Source organism: Oryctolagus cuniculus, chromosome 13 (genome assembly GCF_051225735.1).
Source record: "Oryctolagus cuniculus isolate XC-2025 breed Fujian yellow rabbit chromosome 13, ASM5122573v1, whole genome shotgun sequence".
Lineage (NCBI taxonomy): Eukaryota > Metazoa > Chordata > Mammalia > Lagomorpha > Leporidae > Oryctolagus > Oryctolagus cuniculus.
Genome location: NC_142879.1, coordinates 80,357,696 through 80,384,674, shown reverse-complemented (window position 1 = coordinate 80,384,674; position 26,979 = coordinate 80,357,696). Strand labels below are relative to the sequence as shown.

The 26,979-nt window shown below is 40.9% G+C and overlaps 1 long non-coding RNA gene and 1 pseudogene across 4 annotated transcripts; one reads left to right on the top strand and one right to left on the bottom strand.

The window, feature by feature from the left end:
* Window positions 1-26,979, top strand: LOC149122695 (uncharacterized). 4 transcript variants are annotated; one of them, XR_016219344.1, is made up of 4 exons: window positions 1-956; window positions 1,436-1,568; window positions 23,406-23,541; window positions 26,581-26,979. It is a non-coding gene; the product is annotated as an uncharacterized LOC149122695 (long non-coding RNA). The 4 variants fall into 4 exon arrangements; XR_016219345.1 differs by lacking the exon at window positions 26,581-26,979 and adding an exon at window positions 26,333-26,567 and having other exon boundaries at window positions 1-708; XR_016219343.1 differs by lacking the exon at window positions 26,581-26,979 and adding an exon at window positions 26,333-26,565.
* On the bottom strand, window positions 26,289-26,356 carry LOC138848071 (U6 spliceosomal RNA; annotated as a pseudogene).

Here is a 26,979-nt window from a genome sequence, read left to right as displayed (position 1 = left end):
AGCCGGCTCCTCTCCTTTCCTTTCCACCTTCGGTCCTGGATGGGCCAGAGACCATGCACAGGAGGTGCCATTGGTCACCCGTTGCCCCCTGTCTACCTGCAATGCTCCTGGTAGGAAGATGCTGCAGAACAGTGATTTGTCCCATGATTGTCACTGTGTGAGATCAGCCCATCATGAGAAAATGACCATGGATTCCAATGAGATATGAACCGCAGAAGCACTTCCCCCAGCATCAGTGCAGGAGGGTGGATGATGGAAGGCACAGCATGGCCAGGACTCTAGGGACCCTGCAGGACTCTGCTGCCCTGGATGCCTATAGCAGGCAGCTGCATGCCGCCCAGTGTGCCAACAGCGCCCTCCTACGAAACCTTTCCCCCTGTCTGCCCATGCAGACCACACAGATGCTGAGTCAGTGAGTAAATCAGCACCGCACACTTGGTTTTCCTGATGAGACTTGGCCTTCATTACTTCCCCAAGTGCAGCACGTGCTGCAAGCCTCAGCCAGCAGGGCCGGTGGGAGAGGTGGGCGGTCGCACTCACCAGGTCTGTCTCTTCTTCTCCTGACCCTCCTGACTCTGGGGCCTCCACCTGCATTCTAGCCCCAAGGTACAAAACAGCCAAGAAGCTAAATGACCCACATCACCGGCCTACACCGCAACTACCAGCTGCCCAACAATGACCACCGCCTTTATAGCCAGCCTACATGGGGTGGGTCTGGCAGCACTGGTCCTGCCCCAGGGCAGGAAGGATTGGCCCGAGGTTCCCCCGCTGGGCGGAGCCTGAGCTGTCCTGCAGCAGATTCTGGAAGCAAGAGAGCTGCTGATGGCTGAGGCCCTGGCTCAGAGCACACTTAGTGAGACCCCATGCCCGGCAAGGGCGCTGGGGCCCTGGACTTTCCCAGGCTGCAGTCCTAGGGTGGAGGCTGACTCGGCCCTCCTTCCCCAGCCTGCCCACAGGTGGAGCGGGGTTCCCATGGGGCATCTTCCTTCATGGGAGCATGAGTGAACCCCAAATGCCGCGACTCCCAGTTCTGAGTGCTGGCCCGCAGCCTTCCGGGAGGGAGTAGGATACAGAGACTTTGTGGGGAGGTGACACTTGAGCTGGGCCTGTATTTTGGGTTTGCTCTGGATGCACAACCCAGTGCGCCTGAACCTGCAGGTCTGCTGCAGGCCTCCTGGAGGCTCTGGGAGCCGGGCGTCCTGGTGGCAAGGGCAGGAGGGCGGGAGGTCGAGGTGCTGAGCTCCCGCTGGGTGCACCAGGCACTTTGGTTCAGAGTAAGGAGTTGAGGTCACCTCCTGAACCACTGCTGGTCCCAAACTCCTGGTTTGGGATTTGCCAGAACCCTGAAGTAGGGGTGTGGTGGGGGTGGTAGTGGTTGGCTTCAATGCACTGTATTTGTAAATTCTTCAAACACAGCTTCTCCCTACTCCTGCAGGCTATCAGGTGATTGACGAGGACAGAGTCCCTCCGCTGCATAGTGACTGAAGTTTGGAAACTACGTCTAGAACATCACAGTGTGTATTCAGCTGATCATCCTTCAGGCCTGCAGGTGGACAGCAAGAGCAACAGTAAGATATTAACTACTGTAGATACTCTCCTTTCTTTCTGGTAGACCCACCAAAAGAGAATGGGAGATGAGTACTTGAACATTGGAACCAGTCAGCATGCTAGGGTGAGCTGCCAGTACTTGGAGCTCAGGAGTGGACATGGAGAGCAAAACATGCATTGTTACTAAAGAGGACAGTTAGGCATTTTACTGTGAAAAGGGAAATCATTTAGATGTGAACAAGACACCTTAAGTAAATGTCTGTATATTTATTTTTGTTTATTTGCAAGGCAGAGAGAGCCCTTCCATTTATTGCTCATTCCTCAAATGTCTGCACCAACCAGAGCTGGGTCAGGCTGAAGCCAGGAACTCAGTGTGGGTCTCCCACACAGGTGGCAGGGACTCAAGTACTTGAGCCATCAGCTGCTGCCTCCCAGGGTTCTGTTAGCAGGAAGCCAGAAGCAGAAGCAGGGCTAGGGCTTGAGGCCTGGGCATTCTGACTGGGATGTGGAAGGCTTTACCACTATGCCAAACACATGCTCCAGTAAGGTGTTTCAACATGTTTGCAAAATGTAAGAATGTGGTTTTAAATATATGCTCTTCATCTTAAAAATTTGCATAATCTTATATTCAGTTTCATGATTCAATACTTATTATTAAATACAAGTAACATTTAGATACATGCTTTACTCACCAATACAAACCTCAGTAACTTTTTCACTTAGAACCTTGAATAATAGCATTCATTCAGACTGAAGTTCACTCATAAGCTGGGAATTCTGACAAAGAGACAGTAGGGAAAAAATCTAGATGTGTATCTGATACCTAAGAAGGTTCTGAACCTGATTGACAGAATCTGAATAACTGTTCGGAGAGTCACTTCATACCTCTCCCCTCTGTAATGAGAAGACTGTGTCCTTTGGCCACTTTCACATGATGTTATGTAAATCTAACCTGAAAAGCCTTTTATAAATTCTGAAGTACCATACAGAAGCATATTATGCATTTCCATATGTGTGAAAAAAGGCAATGTCAAAGGCATAGCTATTCCAGAGAGAAGTTAGGAGGATTAGCTCAGTTTTTAAGTGTGTAAGTACCATTAAATATCAACATATTTAAAATAGATTTATATATAGAGTGTGGAGTTCATGATAGATATTGAATAAATGCACTCTGGATAATAAGCAAATATCAGAAATAATGCCACACCCATCAGTGTTTAAACTCTTCAGACAGCTCCATGCCAGGGAAGTGCAGTGATCCCTGTAAATTAACAAAAATCAATCTGTGTATACCCATGGAAGCCACTGGTTTATATGCAGCCTATACTAGAGGTTTTTGTGTTTAGTTAAATTACTTGATTTTTTAATGAATGCTTTCAGACTGATACCTGATGCTGAGTGGCAGACAATTTTTTCTGAAAAGTATGTGGTTGAGAAATATAAATATAAATCAGTTTATAATTTTTGTGTCTGAATATTTTTATGCATTGAGACAGTACCTGCAATAATCAGAAGACTTTTCCTCAAAAGGTTGCTACATTGATGCATCTTCATTTATGTATGTAATGTATGTTTAGGTAAAAGGAAGAGAGAGAGAGAGAGAGAGAGATCTATCTTTCATCTGCTGGCTCACTTCCAGATGGCCACAATAGCTGGGGTGAGCCAGGCCGAAGCCAGGACCCTGGAACTCTGTCCCAGTCCCCCATGTGGGTGCAGGAACCCAAACTCTTGGGCAATCTTTGGTGCTTTCCCAAGCAAAGAGCTGGACGAGAAGTGAAGGAGGTGAGTCTCAAAGCAGTGCCATAAGGCATCCTGCTGTTGCAGTTGGCAACTTACTCCTTTGTGCCACAATGCTGGCCCTGGATTGATGACGTATTGAAGTGCTGCCACTGGCTTTTGGCTAAATAGGATGACTTAACATGTTTTCCACTCTGTGGAAGAGGAACAAATAAGGCAGTTGGTTGTAAAAGTTGCCCATGGAAACCACAGCCTGAGAAAGATGAATCAACTCACCTTGCATTTTCCACCTTGCATCTACACCACCCTTTTCTGGACAAACATCTGATTGTATGCCCTTGTGATGGAGGTTCTCAGGGTGCTGGAACTTTTTGTAATTTTTTTAAAAATATAGATTAAGAAGAAGGCAAATAAACAAAAAATTACAAACTGCTGCCAATACCAAGAAGAGATTATTGAGAGTAAAAGGTCACCTGTTGGAGCCAGCACTGTGGCACATCAGGTTAAAGCCCTGGCCTGAAATACAGGCATCCCATATGAGTGCTGGTAGAGTCCCAGCTGCTCCACTTCCAGTCCAGCCTCCTGCTAATGCACCTGGGAAAACAGTAGAGGATGGCCCAAGTCCTTGGGCCCTTTTGCTCATGTGGGTGACCCAGAAAAAGCTCCTGGCTCCTGGCTTCTGATCAGCTCACTCTCTACCTCTGCATATAACTTTTTCAAATGAATAAAATATTTTTTTAAAAAAGGTATCCTGCCATACTTCTTTCTTCCCTGTTAATTCCTAGGAATTAAAAATTGTTACGGGGCAAGCACTGTGGCAAAATGGGTTATAGCAACACCTGCAGCACTGGCATCCTCTATGGGCCCCATTGCATGTTCTACTTCTGATGCAGGTCTCTGAAAACATACTGGGAAAGCAGTAGAATATGGTAGAAATCCTTGAGTCTTGCACCCAAGTGAGAGACCTGGATGAAATTTCCCTGACCCCTGGCTTTTTTTTTAAAGATTTGTTTATTTATTTGAAAAAGTTACAAACACCCACCCACAGAGAAAGAGAGAGAGAGAGAGAGAGGTCTTCCATCTGATGGTTTACTCCCCAGCTGGTTGCAATGGCTGGAGCTGCCCTGATCTGAAGCCAGGAGCTAAGAGCTTCAAGTTCTCCCATGCATGTGCATGGGCCCAAGCACTTGGGCCATTTTCTACTGCTTTCCCAGGACATAGCCAGGAGCTAGATCAGAAGTGGAGCAGCAAGGACTCCAACCAGTGCCCATATGGGATGCCCATAATGTTTTCTTTAATTGGAGAAATGTTCCTTTGATAGAATGAGCGTATGACCCCACAATATTCTCTACTTACTCATAATAGGGTCTGAGATGTAAAAGTCATGATTAATTTCTTAGAAGAAAATTTACATACCCAGAAGCAAAGAGTGAAAATTAACATTTTGTTTTTCTCATGAATGAATCAGAGTTTCAAAACTAATACTTAACTTGTATTTTAGAGGAGTTAATGACTTAACCATCTCTTCTATTAGAAATACTACGTTGTGGCCAGTGCTGTGGCACAGCAGGTTAAAGCACTGGCCTGAAGTGCCAGCATCCCATATGGGCTCCGGTTCTAGTCCCAGCTGCTCCTCTTCTGATCCAGCTCTCTGCTATGGCCTGGGAAAGCAATAGATGGCCCACATCTTTGGGCTGTTCTGAAGCTCTTAGCATAGTGAACATATCTTAGATTCTCATTAGTGAAATCTTTAGAAATGTCAGAAAGCATATAACTTTCTTTAACGATCTGAAACAGAGATGAGATAAATAAGGGCAGAACTGCTCAGCAGCCACACTGCAGGAATATGTATCTTTCTGACGATATCTTCATCTGCTTCTTGCAGTTGCAGCTAGTCTATGAGCTCTTGGTCTGTTTTCTGCCCTTGGGAGGGCCTAGGGTGCTCTATATTGTCTGTAAGGATTCAAAATTTGTTGTATATTAGTGTCTAATCATAAAATTTCCAAAGTGAAAAGCTGGATGTAATAAACTATTCCAGACTGCAAAAAAAAAAAAAAACAAGAAAATACAAACATAGTGTACTGTCTATTAAGTACAGCGGTAAATCTCTATTATAGAGATACACATGTCTACACAATTCTCTCTTTCTTTCCCTCTGAAAGTCTACATTCAGCTCTCGATAGTACGATTACTTAGGAATAGATTTCATATACTTAGTTTCATAGTCAGTGAACTCAGAATTATTATTGTAGTATTGAGGATTGTACTGACTAAAACACTATGTTTATTCCATGTTAAATAACATCATCGTATCTTTGGATTCCATTTATCCTGCTACTGATGTATTCACAGGAGAGGGGAGGTGGGAGGAAAACCCAAGATCCATCAGGGTGGAGGAGGAATGTCAGAGGCTGTGGTTCTATTGTACTGCAGCTTGGGTTCTGGAAGAACACATTAATGGACCCAGATGGTGTGAAGCTAACTGAAGGGCTATGTTCTGTACAATTGTCTGTGGTACTGCATTTTCATTTATGTAAAATTTATTTCCTTCAAGTAATATATTAATTTGGATGAAAATGAAGATGTTAAGGAATTTTCAGAATGGGTCTGTTTAACCCTCATTGGCTTTGTTTTTAGGCACTTAACTCAGAAAAGAAAAGATAGAAAAATACATTTTGGGTTCTCTTCATCTGTACCATGGCACTCTTTGGTTAAGATTTGTCATTTTGTCATATTTGATTCTCTAGACTCCCTGAAAAATCCCCTACTTCATTAGATGGAGTCCGTGTCTCACCATGGCAGTGAAAAGTTTAAAATGTTCCAGCTTTGCATTTAGCTAGGCCGTGGACACATGCCATGGCACTTGCCAGCCAATTGTGTCAGGGGCATCATCTGAATCAGAATTACTTGCATGAAAACAATGAGTTGCAGATTCTTCCAGTGAAAGTGGAGAGGAGCAAGAGCTGCAGAACATTGCCAGGGTTGAATGTGCCATGGGATGCTATGTGGTGGCTGGTGTCTGGGGTGCTGGTTCTGCAGAAGATAGGGCTTATGGGGGCTGGTGCTGTGATATAGCAGGTAAGGCTGCCTCCTGCAGTGCCAGCATCCCATATGGTCACCGGTTGGAGTCCAGCCTGCTCCACTTCCAATCCAGGTGTGCTGTGGCCTGAGAAAGCAGTAGAAAATGGCCCATGTCCTTGGACCCCTGAACCCACATGGGAGACCTGGAAGAAGCTCCTAGCTCCTGGCTTTGGATCAGCTCACTCTGCCCATTGCATCCAATTGGGGAGTAAACCAGCAGATGGAAGATTCTCTCTCTCTCTCTCTCTCTCTCTCTCTCTCTCTGTGCCTCTCCTCTCTCTCTGTAACTCTGACTTTCAAATAAATAAATCTTTTTGAAAAGAGCTTATGCTGATGGGTAGTGGTCATGGAAAATGTATGGGACATTTTGCAGCAAGATTTTGGATGAATTTTCCAACCCCTGAACCTCCTAGAGATTAGAATAGACTTCTAATGCGTAACTTCCTCTTATGCTTAATTAGGTTTTTGTTTTGAATTGTTTTTGATGAAACAGCAAGGAATTCTGAGTTATAGACTTCCTATTTCAGAGACAGGAGAACAGTGATGCCTGCATTTTAATTAAATAATGCCTATCACCCTTTCTTAAGCAACAAATGATCACAGATTCTCTCTTTGCTGCTAAGTAATGAGCATGGTGATTCTTCCCACCATAACCACCTTCCCACCTACACTCCCTCCCCTCTTCCTCCTTCCTCTCCTATTGACATGGAATGCCTTACATAGCTAGGCTGAACTTTTAATCCACTTGGCCCTAGGTGTTCATACACTTCAACTCTGTGTGATTATTCATATGCCCTTTTTATGACAAGGCTTATGTCAGAATGACAAATTATATATTCACCTAATACTGAGAGTCATCAAATTGATTTCTATTTTCTTCTCTCTTAGGCAGTTCTTGAGGGGCAGAAATATTTATTTTGTATATCATGTATTTATTCAACTAAAAGACTGACTGTCAAGATGCTGAGTTTTAGTGTCAAAGCAAATATGTTTCTAGACCCCATGAAGTTTACAGTCTGGCAAGAAAGAGCCATCTACCCAAAGAATATTGTTTAACATAGTAAATGCTGGTGTGAAGTCAGTGGATAAAGATTGAAGCATTCTTAATCTAGCACTAACTCTAATCCCATGATCTCTAATTGAGAGAAGTAATCAGAAACACAGAACTCCATGTTACCCAGTTATCTCTTTGAATTTCTGATTAAAAAATAAAACATATCAAACAACACACAAATACCTAGGAGTGCATAATATTTATATACTATCTTGATATTAAAAATAAGAAAAAATAACCATGAAATAATAGCAACTTTGAATCTCCTTTGTTTTCTAGACAAGTTATAATCCTATGTGGTTCTTTATAGTAAAATATTACAGTAAATTACAGTACATCATTACAGTAAATTATTACAGTAAATAATTACAGTAAATTATTTTTGTAGGTACTCTTCATCTCACTCACATTTTTTTCCTTTTGATAAATCAGATTTTAAAAACTGAGACCCAAGAGAAAAGATTTTTAAGCTAGTGTTATATGTTGATTGGCTCTCTAAAAAAGATTTATTTATTTATTTGAAAGTCAGAGTTACACAGAGTAGAAGGGGAGAGAGAGACAGAGAGACATCTTCCATCTTTTGGTTCACCCACCAATTGGTCACAATGGCTCGAGCTGTACTGATCTGATGCCAGCAGCCAGGAGCTTCTTCTGGGTCTCCCACACAGATGCAGCTGCCCAAGGACTTGGGCCATCTTCCACCGCTTTCCCTGGCCATAGCAGAGAGTTGGATCGAAAGCAGAGTAGCCGGGTTCAACCTCCACCCATATGCAATGTCAATGCTTTACATGCTATGCCACAGTGCTGGCCCCTTGATTGGCCCTTAACTTAGACTTTTTTATGATATTAAAAAACACCATGCTTTTCTAAGCTCTTTCCATTCAGTTTCTATTTTGTAAACTCCAGATAATACTGTCCCCAGAATTAATCTAAGGTATAAATGCTATGATATAAGGCATTTAACCCCTTAACCTGTCTCTGAATACGCAGCTATGTTAGCTCTGTGTCCATTCTTCTGTCTCTGTACTAGATGAATAAAAAGACAGTTTAAAATGATTTGAAAAGAACTATAAGGGGTCGGTGCTGTGCTGCTGCTGCCAATTGGGGAGTGAACCAGCCAATGGAAAACACCTCTCTCTCTCTCTCTGTCTCTGCCTCTCCTTCTCTGTAACTCTGACTTCCAAATAAATCAATAAATCTTAAAAGAACTATAAACATCAATAAAACACAAATGAAAATTGTATTCTCAAAACTGGATATTAAACCATGCCTTCTACACCTCTGTTAAAAGCTACATTCTATCATAGTCATTTATGATTTCTAGGGCCAAAGTAGTAAATAAGATTTTTCTGGAAGAGACAGAGGTTATGAGGGAGCCAGGATTTGGGGTCAGTTAGCAGCAGTGAGTGTCACTCTTTCAGATTTGATTCAGGAAAGGAAGAAAGCAACTGATCCCTGAGATTTTGGTGGGGGGAAGGAAAGGAAGGAGGGACTGAATAAAAGCAAAGGCCCTCTGGTTGTGGGCACCCAGCCCTGACTACAGCCTTTGGGAGGGTCAGCTGGTGTCTCTAGGGATGCTGCAGCCTGTACTCCATTTCCCAGAGTTCCCAGGAGCTCGGATGTATTATGCCTTCTGAATGCCTGTGCACATGCGCGTGCTGCTGCCATTCTCTGGGGCCTGAGTTGGAACAGAGGGAGTTCATTCCCTGATCAGGGTCAGCCCTGGGGGCTGTGCTTCTCCTTCTCTGGCATTTACTCCATTTCCTGCTCTGCACGTGCGATCCCAGGCAGTTTCCAAGTGCTCACCCTAAGCCTGCCTCCTGCTGCGTCTTCCCTCTTCATCCTCCACCTGTGGGTCCCACTTACCAGGGAGTCTCTTCCCGCCACTCCCCGAATCGCTCCCCGCGTGTCCAGAAGAAAGGGTACCTGCTCCAGGGACTTTCTGCTGCAGGTTTGGCATGCAGGAAGGGGCGGGGACATGTGTGGGAGAAGGGTGGGTGCCAGGGTGCCATCGATCATGGCAGCTTCCCCCGAGGTCAGGACTGGGACCCGGGCTGTTCTGTCTCCCACCTCCACTTCCCAGGCTCCCAGTGCCTGGAATCTCTCCTGCAGGACCTCACCCAAACTGTCCCTAATGTGCTTTATTTAGTGGTTACAGGAGAGAGGGGGCAGCATTCTGGGAACATGCACACGCAGGGAAGGAAGGCAGAAAGACTCCGGCTCTCCACAGTTAAATAAGCTGGGTTCCCACTGTGGGTGGTCTCAGAATGCAGTCTGGCCAGGCCTCTTGATGTTTCCTGGGCTGGTTCCTGCAGGGTGGGGCTGGGTGGCCTTCAGCAGGGAGCCTGGGGCAGCAGAGGGGTGGGAAGGAGGATCTGACTAGGATCTGCCCCACTGCTCTCATCTTGCACCTCATCTTCCTGGTGGGGAGCAGTGTGAAGTGTGCATTGATCCCTCTCATATTAATTATCAGATTTTTCCAATGTGGAATTTGAAGCTGTTCCAGAAACCTGGGGTGGGAAAACTCCCTTCTTTCAAACAGGCACAGAGACAGTGGAGGATCCAAGGAGTTTCTATTAATGGCCCTAGGCTCAGCTGGAATGATTTCCTGAGAACTGAGCATCAAATTCAAGTTTCTTAGCTGTTACAGCATTGGTGGGTTTAAATGGCAGCCTTCATGACTTAGGTCCACATTTCCAATGGTCAGGGGGTCCAGTATGTTTGTAAAAGAGATGCCAGGGACAGATTTATTAGGATAGCTTTATGACTGGAGTTTACAGAAGCAGAACTTAGGACATCTTCCCTCCCTAGATAAGATTTCAGTGGGCAGCTGTTTCACTCGTTAATTGTGAGCATCCACTTTTAAAGGTTTGTGTTGGATGGGGTCCACTTCTCTTTCTTTGATGATGTATTTGGCTGCTTTTCATATTCTGTCTTCAGCTATTTCTTCTCCTGTTAGCAAGGCTGTCAACTGTTTTGACCTGCCACTGATCCCTTTGCAAAATAAGAAGAGAACTAAAATTAATGCAAGTCTACTGTGTTGTCAATAACTGGAGCTACTTTTTTAAAGATTTATTTATTCATTTGAAAGAGTTACACAGAGAGAGGAGAGAGAGAGAAAGAGAGAGAGACGTCTTCTGTCCGATGGTTCACTCCCCAATTGGCAGCAACAGCTGGAGCTGTGCCAGTCTGAAGCCAGGAGCTTCTTCTGGGATGAAGCTGGTTTTTAAAATAATTATTTATTTATTTGAAAGGCAGAGTTACAGAGTGGTAGAAGCAGAGATGGATGGCTGGAGCTGTTTGGATCCAAAACCAGAAGCCAGGAGCTTTGTCCAGGTCTCATAGGTGGGTGCAGGAGATGAGGGATTTGGGCCATCTTCTACTGTTTTCCCAGGCCACAGCAGAGAGCTGGATGGGAAGTGCAGCAGCCAGGATCCCAACCGGCACCCAGATAGGATGCTGACACTGCAGGCAGTAGCTTTACCCACTATGCAACAGTGTTGCCCACTAACTGGAGCCCTTTTAATCTGAGTTTGCATAAAGTGGAGAATTACAACATCATAAATACAGATAAGTAACATCTTTTTCTCTGCCCAGTACTTTACAGTTACCCAGTGATCCACTGAGAATCTTACATTCCACACTGTGTAATTAAGAAGGCCAGTTACTTGTCTTATTTTGGGTTCTGTGGTTAAACCCATGACATTTTTGAAATGGGAGGATATTAGTTCTACAATTTCATAAAGACTGCTCTGTGGAAGCATCAATAGAAGTTATAACTGTGAGAGTGGTAAGAAAGAAGAATGGAAGAAATAAGTACCCCTTACGTCACACAGAGATGTCCACAAATGGAGTAGAAGATGTGCCCTTGAAAACTATGGCTGACTTTCTGGGACAAACTGTGTTTGAGTGCTTCACATGTTCTGATAGAAAGGTGTTGCCACCAGGTTATTAGTATATTTATTTAGTTAGTTTTTAAAGATTTATTTATTTATTTGAAAATCAGAGCTACACAGAGAGATAAGGAGAGATAGAGAGAGAGAGAGAGAGAGAGAGAGAGAGAGAGAGAGATGTCTTCCATCAGGTTCATTTCCCCAATGGCTACATCATTGTGAACTTTGCTCAGTTCCTGACCTATACCTTTCCTTTAACCTAGTACTTTGCCATGTAGTAGCCCATGAAAACTGCAGACTGCATAAATGAATGAATATTTGGAGGGTTGTGATTTCTTAGAGGAACATCATGAGACAGAAGGAATAAAACAAAACAAAAGTATCCTCCGTATATAGAAGATATACTGTTTTTGCAAGCTATAGAGAAGAGGAAGAAGGAAAGTAGTGAGACTGGAAAGGTTGTGGCAAAGGTAATAGGCACTAGTCAAGAATTCAACAAGCCCATTAGGAAAGTATTAAGGATTCTTTACTTCCATGTAGACTCTGCCCTCTAATGGTGAACAGGGTCCTCTAAACCCACTTGTTGCACAAATGAAAACCCAAGCATTGTCTTCTCCCACAGATGGAGTCTGCTATTGGTTTTGATTTACATTTCCCTAATGGCTAGTGATATTGGGCATGTTCATCTATGTCTTGACCATTGAGATTTCTTCTTCTGAGAAACATCTATTCTGATCATTGCCCATTTCTTACGTGTACATTTTGCTTCTTGTTTGGAGTTTTTCCAGTTCTATATATGTATGTTCTGGCTATCAATGTTTTCTCATAGTCAGAGTTTTCAATGTTTCCTGCCATTCTGTCCATTGTATCTTCACTCTGTTGATTACTTTGTTATGAAGATGTATCTTAATTTGATATGCTCAAATTTGTATATTTTATTTTGTTACTTGTGCTTTTGGAATCTGACCCAAAACTGTTGTCTATGCTAATGTTTTACAGTTTCTCATATGTTTACTTAGGTTTTGGGTTTTTTTTAACATACATAATTTTATTACAAATTTTTTTTAAAAAAAACAACACAGAATGCAACATCCTAACAAAAAATCCAAATTTACAAATGATACTAATTCCTACAACTTTGCTGTGCTACCATACACAAGTCAAGAAATTAAAGAAACCATTAAATATTTAGGAACATTCAACATCAGAAGCTTTAAAATCTAACTGTATGTAGTAGCCCCTCAAAAAGCTACAACCTGCATTTTTTAAAAAAAGTATTTTCTCTACAAAGAATCTTATCAGCTATACAAAAATCTGTACAGTTTTTTTATACTGAAGCTAATATTGAGCTGCACTTGAATTCACATTCTTAGCAAAACAACTGCCTGAGCACACACGCACACTCCACACTCATCATTACAGGATAGCCATTTATTCTTCATCTTCATCCTCTTCCTCATCATCTTCATCTTCTTCCTCTTCCTCTTCTTCCTCCTCATCTTCAGGTTCATTCTTCTTCTTTGAGCCTGTGGGCCTACCAGGGCCCTTCTTTCCCGCTTCACTTTTGCCCTTGGCACGGTATGCAGCAATATCCTTTTCATATTTCTCCTTTAGCTTAGCTGCTTTCTGTTCATATGGTTGTTTATCTTTGGCTGACTGTTCAGACCACATCTCACCCAATTTTTTTGCAGTGTCCCCAATGGACAGGCCAGGGTGTTCACTTTTGATCTCTGGGCGATGTTCAGAGCAAAAGAGAAAGAAGGCAGATGGTGGTCTTTTAGGAGCATTAGGATCCTTTTTCTTTCCCTTCTTATCACCCTTGGGAGGAACGTAATTTTTCAACTCCCTGTCATAACGAGCTTTATCACTTTTTGCCATATTTTCAAACTTGGACTTTTCCTTTGCAGACATGGTCTTCCATCTCTCCGAGCATTTCTTAGAGAATTCTGTGAAACTGACCGAAGAGTCAGGGTGTTTCTTCTTGTGCTCTTCCCGGCACATCTGCACGAAGAAGGCATAGGAGGACATTTTGTCCCTCGGCTTGTTGGGGTCTCCTTTACCCATGACAACAGAACGGCGGCCACCTGGTGCGAGTTGTTCCTCAGACTCCCGCAGAGCGGCCAGATCCGACGGCATTGCTTCCTTCCCTCAGCTCCGGCATGAACTCAGGATGTGAGGGCGATCTGGCTGCGACATCTGTCACCCCATTGATCGCCAGGGTTGCTTCGGCTGATCTGGCTGGCTAGGCGGGTGTCCCCTTCCTCCCTCACCAATCCACGTGCGTCCCTCCCGAAGCTGTGTGCTCGGTCGAAGAGGACGACCTTCCCCGCTAGAGGAGGACCGGTCTTCGGTCAAGGGTATACGAGTAGCTGCGCTCCCCTGCTAGAACCTCAAAACAAGCTCTCAAGGTTTTGGTTTTATATTTAGACTTTTAATTTACCTTGAGTTGCTTTTACATAGTGTATGAGGTGTTGGGGTATCTTTTCAGGCTTCTACATATGGATAATCACTTTCCTTTAAACCATTTGCTAAAGGGATTCTTCTTTCTCCTGTTTGTTTTATTTCCTTTATTAAATAGGGGTTGGCTGTAGAAAAGTCAGTTTATTTCAGCTGCCTATTTTTTCCATTGAACTATGTGTCTGTTTTTCCAACAGTGCTAACACTGCTTCTATTTTTTTAAGATTTCTTTATTTGAAAGGCCAGATGCTTCTTCCAAGTCTCTCATGTGGGTGCCAGCACTCAAGAACATGGTCCATCTTCCACCAATTTCCCAGGTGCATTAGTAGGGAGCTGGATTGGAAGTGGAGAACCTGGTCTTCTAGCAACAACATATGGGATGCATGCACAGCAGGACAAGGCATTAACCTACTACACCACAGCATCAAACCCTTCCTTATTTACTTCTGCTGTGATCTTTCATTATTCACTTTTCTACTGCCCCACAACTTGACTCATTCCTGTTTTTTTTTTTTTTTTTTTTTTTTTTTTTTTTTTTTTTTTTTTTTTTTTCTGGGTCCTGGATGATGGTAGTAGGTTGCTTCTGGGATATCTTTTTTATGTTAGTAGATACTTGGTAATCTAAAATCATAGTTTTTACTTTCTATATTTCTCTGCTAATCACAAGGACCTTCTAGATGACAGCAGAAAATGCTAGCAGAAATGAGGATATATTAATTTGCTAAGAAAATACCACAGAGAATATGATTTAAATCATGGAATTTTACTTCTCAGAGTTGTAGAGTTTGAAAATATCAGATCAAGATGCTAATAGGCTCGATTTTTCCAGAAGCCCTTCTCTGATGTGACAGACACATCTATCATTTGATCTGCTTAAAAGCACTTTCTTCAGGTAGAGTTATGTTGGTGGTTAGCACTTCAGTGTTTGAGTTTTAGGGAGGCACATTTCAGTCCACAACAGCAAAGGGGTCCTGTGGTCTACTTCAATGACAGCCATCTCTGCGGAGGACAGAAAGTTTGAAATCAGCATTAGGAGTTCTCACAGTATTACTGTCAGTGCTATCTCCATCAAATGTGCATTCATGTACACACAAACAAAACTACCTGTACACATAAACACATTCAACAGTGGAAATGCCTGATGGTTGTGTACAGGTAACATCAATATAATAATCCATAAGATGGCCTATTAGCAGACATTAAAAGAGAATTAGAAAGAATGACAACAAAATCTGCAGTTACCTATATTTATGTCTATATGTATGATATTCAGTATTTATAGTTGCTAAAAGATGAATACTGATGTGTGGAAATAAAAGCTAAACCTTACCTTGCAATATTGCAGCCTAGTCTACATGAAAGATGTCTTCCTAAAACCTTTCCCTGGGCCCACTCTGTGGCATAGTAGATTAAGCATCCACCTGCAGCACCAGCATCCCACATGGGCACCAGTTTGAGTCCCTGCTCCTGCATTTCCAATTCAGCTCTTTGCTAATGGTCTAGGAATGCAGTGGAATATGCCCTGAGTGCTTGGGCCCCTGCACCCATGTGAGAGACCTGGAGGAAGCTGCTGACTCCTGGCTTCCGGCACCTGGCTTCAGATCGGCCCAGCTCCAGCCATTCTGGCCATTTAGGGGTGAACCAGTGGATAGCAGACCTCTCTTTCTCTTCCTCTCTATATCTGTCACTCTGCCTCACAATAAATAAATACATCTTTTAAAAATCTTTCCCTTTTTAAATTTCTTAATTGTTTTAAAGATTTATTTATTTATTTATTTACAAGTTGAGTTACAGACAGAGAGGAGAGCCAGAGAGAAAGAGAGAGGTCTTCCATCTGATGTTCACTCCCTAATTGATTGCAACTGCCAGAGCTGTGCTGATCCGAAGCCAGGAGCCAGGAGCTAGTTCCAGGTCTCCCAGATCGGTACAGGGGCCCAAGGACTTGGGCCATCTTCTACTACTTTGCCAGGCCATAGCAGAGAGCAGGATCAGAAGTGGAGCAGCTGAGTATTGAACCGGCCCCCATATGGGATGCTGGAGCTTCAGGCCAGGGTGTTAACCTGCTCCACCACAGCACCAGTCCAACATTTTAAATTTCTGATACTCTAAAGTAGCAAAGGACTGCATTACATCTAGGAAAGATGTATTTAAAAATTATAAATCTAGTGCATTTTAGCAGAAGTCCTAACAAATACTTCTGATTTTCTCAACATTATGTATAAATAAATGATAGAATCAGTCATTGTCAGATTAATAGAAGTAGTTTGAGAGGATTGTCTCTCTTTCAATTGTGTTGAATAGTTTGAGAAGCATTAGTTCTTTAAAAGACTTGTAGAATTCAATAGTGAGGCTGTCTGATCCTGGACTTTTCTTTCTTGGGAGGGTCTTTATTACTCATCCAATCTCTGTCTTGGTTTTTGATTTGTTTAGCTTTTCTATGTGTCTTCATGACTCAATTTTGGTATATTGTGTATGTCCAGGAATCTGTTGATTTTTCCTCTAGGTTTTCCAATTTGTTAGCCATCACAACAGGTGCCCGCATCATATATTGCAGTGCTAATCTGAGTTTTGGGTACTCCACTTCCAAATCAGTTTCATGTTAATATCCCTGGGAAGAAATGGATAATAGCTCAAATTCTTTCCTTCTTGTCATCTAATTTGGAGAACTGTAACCTCAATGGGGACTTGAAACCTGGTCTTGCACAGTTGTAGCCATATAGAAAGTGAACCAGCAGATGGGAGATCTCTCTGCTTCTCTTTCCTTCTCTCTTTGTCTCTGTGTCTCTCTGCCATTTTTTATCATATTAAAATATTTAATTACTTATTTGAAAGAGTTACAGAGAGAGGGAGAGACAGAAATCTTCCACCACCTAATTCATTTTTGAGATGACTTTAATAGCCAGAGTGTGGCCAGGTTGAAGCCAGGAGCTTTTCCTCCGATGTGCGTGGCAGCATCCCAGCACTTGGGCCAACTTTCCCTGCTTTTTCAGTCCATTGGTAAGGAGCTGGATCAGAAATGGAATAGCTGGTACTTGAACTGGTGCACATACAGGATGCCAATATAACAGATAGCAACTTTGTCCACTGCACCACAACCACCAGCTCCTCTTTCTGGCTTTCCAATAAATAAATCTTTTGAAAAAGAATTTAAGGTAGTAAAAGTCATCATGACTGAGCAATGGCAAATTTATTGAAGTGATCGACTTTCTTAAAGGTCTATTTATGAATTTGAAAGGCAGCACTAGAAAGAGAGAGTGGGAGAGATGGATCTTCCTCCTGGTTTGTTCACTCCTCAAATGGCTGCAATGACTGTGGCTAGGACAGACTAATATCAGGAGCCAGGGGCTTCTTCCAGGTCTCTCACATGGGTGCAGGAGCCCCAATATTTGAGTCACCCTGTGCTGCTTTTCCAGACACATTAGCAGGGAACTGGATCCGTTTGGAGCATTAATGTCTATGATACTCTCCTTGCAGTTGAAGGATTTAGAATCCGTTTCAATTATGGGTGGGCTAAGTACAACAGCTCCCAATTGTCCAAGGTTTGGATTAGATGGGTTCTGAGAAATTTTGTTAAAATAGTTATTAATCATAACTCTCAGTTTAAGCTTTTCTTACCAAATTTTCATGTTTGCTGATGTTTATATCTATGGGAAAATTGGGTCTCTGGATTGCAACCAATGAAAGCATCCAGACTAACAGTAATAAGGTCAACAGTCAGCAGAATGATGTCCAGCTGAACTGAAATAGCTTTTCTTATTTGGTAGAGGGGTTACCTCCTGCATTATACTGACATACTGACATAGACAGTAGATATTGGAGCCTGTCTCTTCTGCCAAATGGAGAATGCCGCATTTTGATCCATCGTATATATATTTATATATTATAATATATATTATATATTTCTATACATAATATGGAATTACATATAATTATCATAAATATATAATATATAATTATATATAAATATTATATATGAATTTATTTATATATAAATATATAATTATTTCTGATCCAGCTCCATACCAATGGATTGAAAAAGCAGTGAAAGATGGTCCAAGTGCCTGGGTTGCTGCCACACACATTGGAGGAGGAGCTCCTGGCTTCAACCTGGCCACACTCTGGCTATTGAAGTCATCTCAATAATATATATATATATATATATATAATATATATAATAGTTATAGTAAATTATATAATATTATCTGTTTATAATTATTATATATTATATAATATATTATATGATAAAGCATAATATATTTTATATATGAATATATTTATATACATAAATATATATAAATAAATGTAAATATATATATATAGAATTTATTTACGTATTTGACAGGTGTACTTACAGACAGTGAGAGGAAGAGACAGAGAGAAAGGTCTTCCATATGCTCATTTACTCCCCTAATGACTGCAATGTCTGCAGCTGGGCCAATCTGAGCTAGGAGCTTCCAGGTCTCCCACATTTTGGCAGGGACCAAAGCACTTGGAACAGCTTCTACTGCTTTCCCAGGCTATTGCAGAGAGCTGGATGGGAAAAGGAGAAATGGGGACTAGAACTGGTGCTCATATGGGGTGCCAGCACTGCAGGTAAAGGATTACACCACTGCACCACAGTGCTGGCCCCAGTCTATCCTTTATTAAGAAGATCTCAGTAATCATGTTCAGGTATTGCTGTCCTATATTCATGGCCAAAGTCCTAGCAGGCAACATGGTTTGGAGAATCGTAAGCACAAGGTGTGTAGGAGACTTCATTTCTCATACAGCACAGTTAATAACAAGGTTCCAAGAGGGGAAATTACTTGCATCATAGTCTTTGAGAACTAATGGACATCACAGGTGATCTAAAGAATTTAGAAGGTTTGTGAGCCCCTAGAGTGAAAAAGTCACAGGGAGCACAAGGACAGTGCCTAGAGTTTATTTTGATGGATTTTAGCCCCTTTCATTGGAGGGAGGCCCGAAGAAGCTGGACTGATTAGTAAACCTCAGAAGTGTCTTTTCAAGGTGAAGGCAAACTGAGACTGAGGGGTTTTTGGAAAAACGTTGAACAAAAGACATTTCCCACACTTGGTTAAAACACATCATTTATCTACTGATTTTCATCAAATCTGTTAACATTAGGTATAAGGTACAGTGGACATGGTGGATGGCATATAGCAATATGATTTTAGTAATATATCATGAGGTGCTTTTTTTAAATGGATTTAGCAGGTAAAATTGGGCTACCTAATGGGATGTAGCTGGAATAATCACCTTTTTGTTAAATAAATCTGAGGTAATATATGTTAGTGTATGAAGACATTGAGTTTTCTGTTATTGGGCCTTCTTGGTTATTTTAATCTGGGATCTGCGAATTCTCATTTTCTTTATTTTATTCCTCATCATGTCGGACCAACTCTGCTGCTTTGGGGATTTTTTTAGTACATCTGACATTTGGAAATTTAGACAATAGTATAGTTAAAAAGAGATGTACCAAGTAAAGTATTTTTATTCTGATACATATTTTGGAATTCTTCTAAAATTCCTATTGAGTATCCTTGTTAAATTTAGTTGCATCCCAGGTTAAGACTTATTGGAGGCAGGCGCCATGGCTCAATAAGCTAATCCTCCACCTGCGGTGCAGGCACACCAAGTTCTAGTCCTGCTGGGAGAGCCAGATTCTGTCCCAGTTGCTCCTCTTCCAGTCCAGCTCTCTGCTATGGCCCAGGAGTGCAATGGAGGATGGCCAAAGTGCTTGGGCCCCTTACCTGCATGGGAGACCAGGAGGAAGCACTTGGCTCCTGGCTTTGGATCAGCGCCATGTGCCAGCCACAGCACACTGGCGGCAGCGGTCACTAGGGGGTAAACCAACAGAAAAAGGAAGACCTTTCTCTCTGTCTCTCTCTCTCACTGTCCACTCTGCCTGTCAAAATAAAAAATAATTTTTATAAAAAGACTTATTGGAGCCACTTTAGTGATTATACCCATGAAACTTTGTTAATAAATGCAAATAGAACCTGGGAAAATTGATGTATATCTTATGCTGTAGAGACTTAAGATTGAACATCTTTTTTTAATCTTTTTTAATTATATAATTTAAAAACAAATTTGAGATTTTTTTTTTACTTTACTAAGTCACAGCTCTGGCCCCATTAATATGACTTAACAATGTTTTTTCCTCTCAGACTTATCTCTATTGTTTCAGTTAACTGCATGCCTTTTCTTTACATTCAGATTCCCTCAGCTCTCAAAGCTTATTCATCTTAATTCTGTTGTTCCTATTTCCCTCCCTTTTATTCTGTCCCTAGGCTAATTGAGGTCATGATTCTCCATTCCTTCTGTGTGGTGTCACAGTAGGCTTGAAGTGTTCTTTTTCTCTTCTGATTTCTAAAGAAAGAAATTATGTATTCCCCCAGTTTAGATATTTTAATAATGCACTCTAAAACAAAGGTTAAATGTTCTTAATTTGACAAGAATTTTCAGGGCCAGTGGTGTGGCATAGTGGGTAGAGCCACCACTTGCAGTGCTGGCAGCTCATATGGATCCAGATCTCTGCTAAAGCCTGGGAAAGCAGTAGAAGATGGCCCAAGTCCTGGGCCCCTGCACCCATGTGGGAGACCTGGAAGAAGCTCCTTGCTCCTGGCTTTGGATTGGCACAACTCTGGCCATTGCAGCCAACTGGGGAGAGAACCAGTGGATGGAAGACCCCTCTCTCTTCTCTGCCTCTCTCTGTGCAACTCTGACTTTCAAATAAGTAAATAAATCTTTAAAAAAAGAATTTTTTCTAATTTTAGATTTGTTCTACTTCATTGCCACTTCAGGGTGTGTGTAAGGAGTGCATATCCAGTTTTTCTATTTTGGAATTTTGGGATTTTGTATTAGCTCTGCTGTGTATTCATTTTTCTTGAGCATTGGTGATATCTTCTCCTTAGTTGTATTAAGAGAGAGAGCAATAGCCCTCATGTCTTTTTAGGTAAGTAAGACATATTAAAAACAGAGCATTCAGTATACATTCATAGTATTTTGACTTGTTCAATTGATTTTCCTGAACTCCCTTGGATATTCTTGGTCTTTGCTGTACAACTTTCTATACTCATTAATTCTTTGATATTCCCAAATCCAGAAAATGAATGACTCAACAGCTGTGTTCCTGTATTTGCTGGGACTCAGGGTAAGAAGCAAAGTGGAGGTGTTCAGGAATCTAAAGGTACATGCTACATAGCAAAGCACATCATTTCCTATACAAAGTGACTGGGAAATCCAGAATCTTTTGCACACATATTGGATCCTGAACTATTACTGGACTATTCAGTAAGATTTTAATGTATTTATTTTCTGTGTGTGTGTTTGTATTTCTAAATAAACTCTGCTGGGCTACTTAACATTAACATGTATTGCAGAATTCTTTCATCAGTTTTTACTTTTAAAAAGTTTCTTTTTCAGTTTTATGGGAGAGGGTAGAAGTTTTCTGCTATGTAACTGAAAATTTATTCATTCATTAAACTTAAAAATATTTGTTGCAAATGGGTGGAATACTATTAATTCTTGTGTGATTTTCATGAAACTAAATACATTCTCTATTTTGTTTTGCTTAAAATTTCTGCATGTGTGGACTTCTTTTTTCCTTATTGCCCCAAATCCCTTTGTGTATTGGGATGGCAAATGGGTTTTACACTGGACAAAACATGTTATTTTGGCAAAGAAGTACTTAGCATTCCTGCTTCAAGTATTCAAATATTGCATTGGAAATCAGTATATTTGTTTACTGTACAAATGTCCTTCATACAATTTTGTAATCTTCTGGGATGGGAGAGGAAGCAGGAAATAGGAGGATTATGGGTGGGAGGGATGTTTTGGGGAGGGGAAGCCACTGTAATCCAAAAGCTGTACTTTGGAAATTTATATTTATTAAAAAAATTAAACAATTTTGTAATCTTCATCTTCCTTTTTATTTCATCCTTTTTAAAAAAAGATTCATTTATTTTACTTGAAAGTCAGAGTTACACAGAGAAGGAGAGAGAGAGAGGGAGAGCAGTCTTCCAACCACTGGTTCACTCCCCATTTGGCCACAATGGCTGGAGCTCTGCCAATACAAAGCCAGGAGCCAGCAGCTTCTTTTGGGCCTCCTATGCAGGTGCAGGAGCCCAAGGGCCTGGGCCATCCTCTACTGCTGGATAGTAAGTCTTACTTGCCTAAAAAGATGGATAGTAATTTGAGTAGCCAGGACTTGAACTGGCACCCAATTGGAATGTCAGCACTGCAAGCCACAGCTCTACTTGCTACTCCACAGCATCGGCCCCCTAAATTCTTATGAGTATTGCTACACGATTGGAATTTATAATTGATAATGCTGAACAATTGAAACTGTCTTATTTACAATTGTAGGACTGGATATGGCAGTTTTACTTGAAGTAAAGTATGTAGCCTGCTTATTGTATGATTTTCGGAAAAGCATGTATTTATATATAACAGCAGATCTGTTAATCATTTAAAAGTGAATTGTCATGATTACCCAGATGTAAAGAATGCAATATGTGCTAATGAGTTAGCAGTCACAGACATTTAGAATTAGAGGGATTTTAGAACTTTTTCAATACTGCAGTTTTTATGAAAAACTAATAATTTTTTTATTTGACAGGTAGAGTTATATACAGTGAGAAATCAGAAAGGTCTTCCTTCCATTGGTTCAGTCCCCAAATGGCTGCCACAGTTGGAGCTGTGCCCATCCAAAGCCAGGAGTCAGGTGCTTTCTCCTGGTCTCCCATCCGGGTGCAGGGCCCAAGCACTTGGGCCATCCTCCACTGCCTTCCTGGGCCATAGCAGAAAGCTGGACTGAAAGAGGAGCAACCAGGACTAGAACACTTTGCCCATAAGGGATACCAGCACCACAGGTGGAGAATTAACCAAGTGAGCCACGGCGCTGGCCCCCGATAAATTTACTCTTAACAAAATATCAAAATATCTTATTTAGTATAAAGTTAGTAGTGAAAAGAGACTACCTTGTTGAACACAGAAATTTGAGATTATATTTCTTGGTATTAATTTGCATCTTAAGGCTTATTGCCTAGTTTATTTCAATATTTCAATCTAATATTACTAATAATATCTTGTACTTAGTGGTTCACTGTGTGCCAGACAATATTCTTTTGATTTTTTAAAGGATTTATTTATTTATTTATTTGGAAGTCAGAGTTACACAGATATTGAACAAGAGGAAGAGAGAGAGAGAGAGAGGTCCTCCATCTGCTGGTTCACTCCCCAGATGGCCTAAAAGGTCAGAGATATGCCAATCTGAAACCAGGAGCCAGGACCTCTTCAGGGTCTCCCATGCAGATTCAGGGGCCCAAGGACTTGGGCCAACTTCCTACTGCTCTCCCAGGCTATAGCAGACAGCTGAATGGAAAGTGGAGCAGCCTGGACTTGAACCGGCCTCCATATGGGATGCCCCCACTGCATGCAGTGGCTTTACTGGCTACACCACAGCACTGGCCTCAAGACAATGCTCTAAAATGATGCATTAATTATTCCCAAATATTGAAAAGTGGCATGGTACACATTTGAATGTGTTGTTTTGTACTAGTTGTAGAAACAGTTTAAAATATATTTATATTTAAAAATGTAAGCTTTGATCTAAAGGTTTACTTTCCCTTAAGGTGCCTGTTTGGAAACTGAGAGATCATTGAAGTCTCAAGATAGAGTACAACTGATCTTATCCAAGCCTCCTTTATCACATGAGGATGCTAAATGCCAAGCCCAGAGAAGTTAAGTGAACTGTTCAAGGTCACATAGGTAAGTTGTGGCAGGGATAATTCTGTATTAGCATTAGGTATCCTGATACATAGGCCACTGTTCTGTCAATTTTGTACTCCTTCTGGAGTTAAAGATTCTAAGTTGTGGAAAATTGAATTTGGAAATTTAGTGGTTGCTATGTTGTTATGGTGAGAAATTTCTGTGTATAGCTATGAGTTGCTTAAATTTTATTCAATATATTTTTCTAGTATGTTTGCTATTTATTTGAAATGTATAACAAGTAGCTTCATCTATTTGCCAAAAGAATTTTTTGAAGATTTATTTATATTATTTGAAAGTCAGAATTACACAGAGAGAGAAGGACAGGCAGAGAGAGTGGTCTTCCATTCACTGGTTCACTCCACAGTTGGCCTCCATGGCTGGAGCTGTGCTGACTGGAAGGCAGGAGCCAGGAGCCTCTTCCTGGTCTCCTATGCAGGTGCAGGGGCCCAAGGATTTGGACCATTTTATAATGCTTTCCCAGGCCATAGCAGAGAGCTGGATAGGAAGTGGAACAGCCAGGTCTTGAACTGATGCCCCTATGGAATACCAGCACTGCAGGTGGCAGCCTCACCCACTATGGCACAGTGCCAGCCCTTGCCAAAAGAATTTATAGAAGCTATTCCATATATACACTTAACAATTATTTAGTTACTTGACACGAACTATCCCTGCATATTTGAAAATTTTGAATGGTATCACTTGGGTTTTAAGAATGTTATATTTTAGGTCTCTTAATATTTTTAGTGATGATGTTTTAAAGGCCCTTTCTGTTTTATGAAAAATGATAAGGATTTTGTTTTACAATGGCCATAGTATTACTACTTAAAGCAATAGATTAAATAACACTTTTAAACAAAGTCATTTAATACTGAATTCTAACACACTGGTATATTTTAAAGTGAGAAACCGGATTTCTTTCAGATATTCTAAAGAAGAATGATAATCAAAATTGAAGACATCTACAGTTTTTAATCACTTGTTTTAAATATTGGTCATAATGGTCCAATTTTGAGTTTAATTTTAATTAGCTTTTAAATGATTCAATATGTTTTATAGAAAAAATTCGGAGAACATAATTATATACTCAACCTCCCTCCCTTCTTTTTCCTTCTTTGTCATTTTTTTTTAGCTTATGAAATGACATTTTCAGTTTACATTACATTAAAAAGGGTTGTTGAGTCAAGGGACAAGTTTAACAGGCAAAAAGCAAAAAGATCCTAATTTAGAGGGAATACAGACAATGGCTCTAAACAATATTTGAATATCACATCTAAACAATATTTGAATAAATTGATAAATATTTTAATTTCTCCTACTAAAATGCTCAAAGTCTTTAATGATTTATCAAATATTAGTGCAAAATTATGGATTTAAATGATCCCAAAAAGTGATGAATTTTTGTGTAATAAAGTCCAATTTTTGTCAAGGCTTTTTGACAGTCTCACAGAAAACTTATGTTTGTGAATGGGAAGAATAATACCAAAATATCCATACTACCAAAAGCAATTTGCAAATTCAATGCAATCCCAATCAACATACCAACGATGTTCTCAGAGCTAGAAAAAATGATGCTAAAATTCACATAGAAACATGAGAGATGCTTAACATCTAAAGCAATATTATAAAGCAAAAAAAAGCTGGAGACATCACACCATATTTTAAGACATATTACAGGGGTCAGCACTATGACAAAGCAGGTAAAGTCACTGTCTGCAGTGCCGGCATCTCATATGGGTGCCAGTATGTTTCCCAGCTGCTCCACTTCTTATACCCCTCTCTGGTTATAGCCTGAGAAAAAAGTAGAAAATGGCCAAAGTCTTTGGGCCCCTGCACCTGCATAGAGACCTGGAAGAAGCTCCTGACACTTGGATTCAGATCAACAGAGCTCCGGCCATTGTGGCCATTTGGGGAGTAAACCAGTGGATGGAAGACCTCTCTCTCTCTCTGCCTCTACCTCTCTGTAACTCTGCCTTTCAAATAAATAAACTGCAAAAAAAAAAAAAAAGAAGAAGTGTTAGCACTGATATAATAACAGACACATAGTTCAATGGAAAAGACTTGGTAGCATAGAAATAAACCCAAATTTCTACCAGCAACTCATATTTAACAAAGGAACTAAAATGAACTGGAGAAAGAAGAATCTCTTTCACAAGTGGTGCAGAGGAACTTGATTATCCATATGTAGAAGCCTGAAAAGAGACTCCAACATCTCTTACACTATGTGAAAGTGAACTCATAGTGAATTAAAATGTAATCATAAGACCCAAACCCAAGTAAACATAGGGGAACTCTAAATATTGTCAACACACAATAGCTTTTCGGTAAGATTCCAATAGCAATAGTCACAAAAATAAAAACAGAGACATTTGAGTATATCCAACTAAGATACTTCTTCACAACAAAGTAAACATCAGAGTGTAGATACAATGAACAGATGGCAGGAAAAATTAAAACTCTGAATGTTTACAGATTTCCAGAACATTTACATGAATTGGAAAAACTCCAAAAAATACAGTGAAGAAACATCTGAATAGACATTTCTCAGAAGAAATGTAAATGGTCAAAACATGTGAATATGCCCGATGTCACTAGCCATTATGTAAATATAAATCAGAACACCATATCAGTCTCCAACACCTGTGGGAGAATACAACACTCAGGTGTTTGTGTGTGCAGCAAGTGGGTTTAGAGGACCCTGTTCACCTCTGGAGAGCAGAGTCTACAGGGAGGTAAAGAAACCTTACTGCGCAGGGGCATGCTAATCTTCTCTGTATCGTTCCAATTTTAGTATATGTGCTGCCGAAGCGAGCGCATGTGCTGCCGAAGCGAGAAAGAGATGAAAAGAATTTATCTCAGCTAGCCACTAATATTCAAGAAACAAGGTCTTCAGGAAAGCCAACTCAACTGACATTTTCATGTCATTGTTAAATAAAGGAAAAATTATCTAGGTTCAGCAATACGTAGTTTATAAGAGAAAGACTACAGAGTAATTTCCTTGGCATAGAAATAACTTTGTCTTTTTTTTTTATCTATGAGGGCTTGCTATCACCACCACACACCCACATCCCATATACAAATGCCTGGCTTGAGTGGTAGCTTCTCTGCTTTGAGGCAAGTTTCTGCTAGTGTGCACCCTGGGAGGAGATGGAGGATGGCAGAAGTGCTTGGGTCCTTGCACCCAAATGGGACATCCAGAATGAATTCCCAGTTCCTGGTTTTGGCTTGGTCAAGCTTTGGCTATTGCAAGTGTCTGGGGAGTGAAACAGTGGTTCCCTCTTCCTGTCACTCTGCCTTTCAAATCAATAACTGTTGTTGGTAATGACTAATAATGATATTCACTGATTGTCAAATTTTGAATCTATTAATTATAGACAATTTCTCTTTGTAATTTTAAACTTTCATAATGTTCTGTTGCCAATTTCATCACTAGAAATA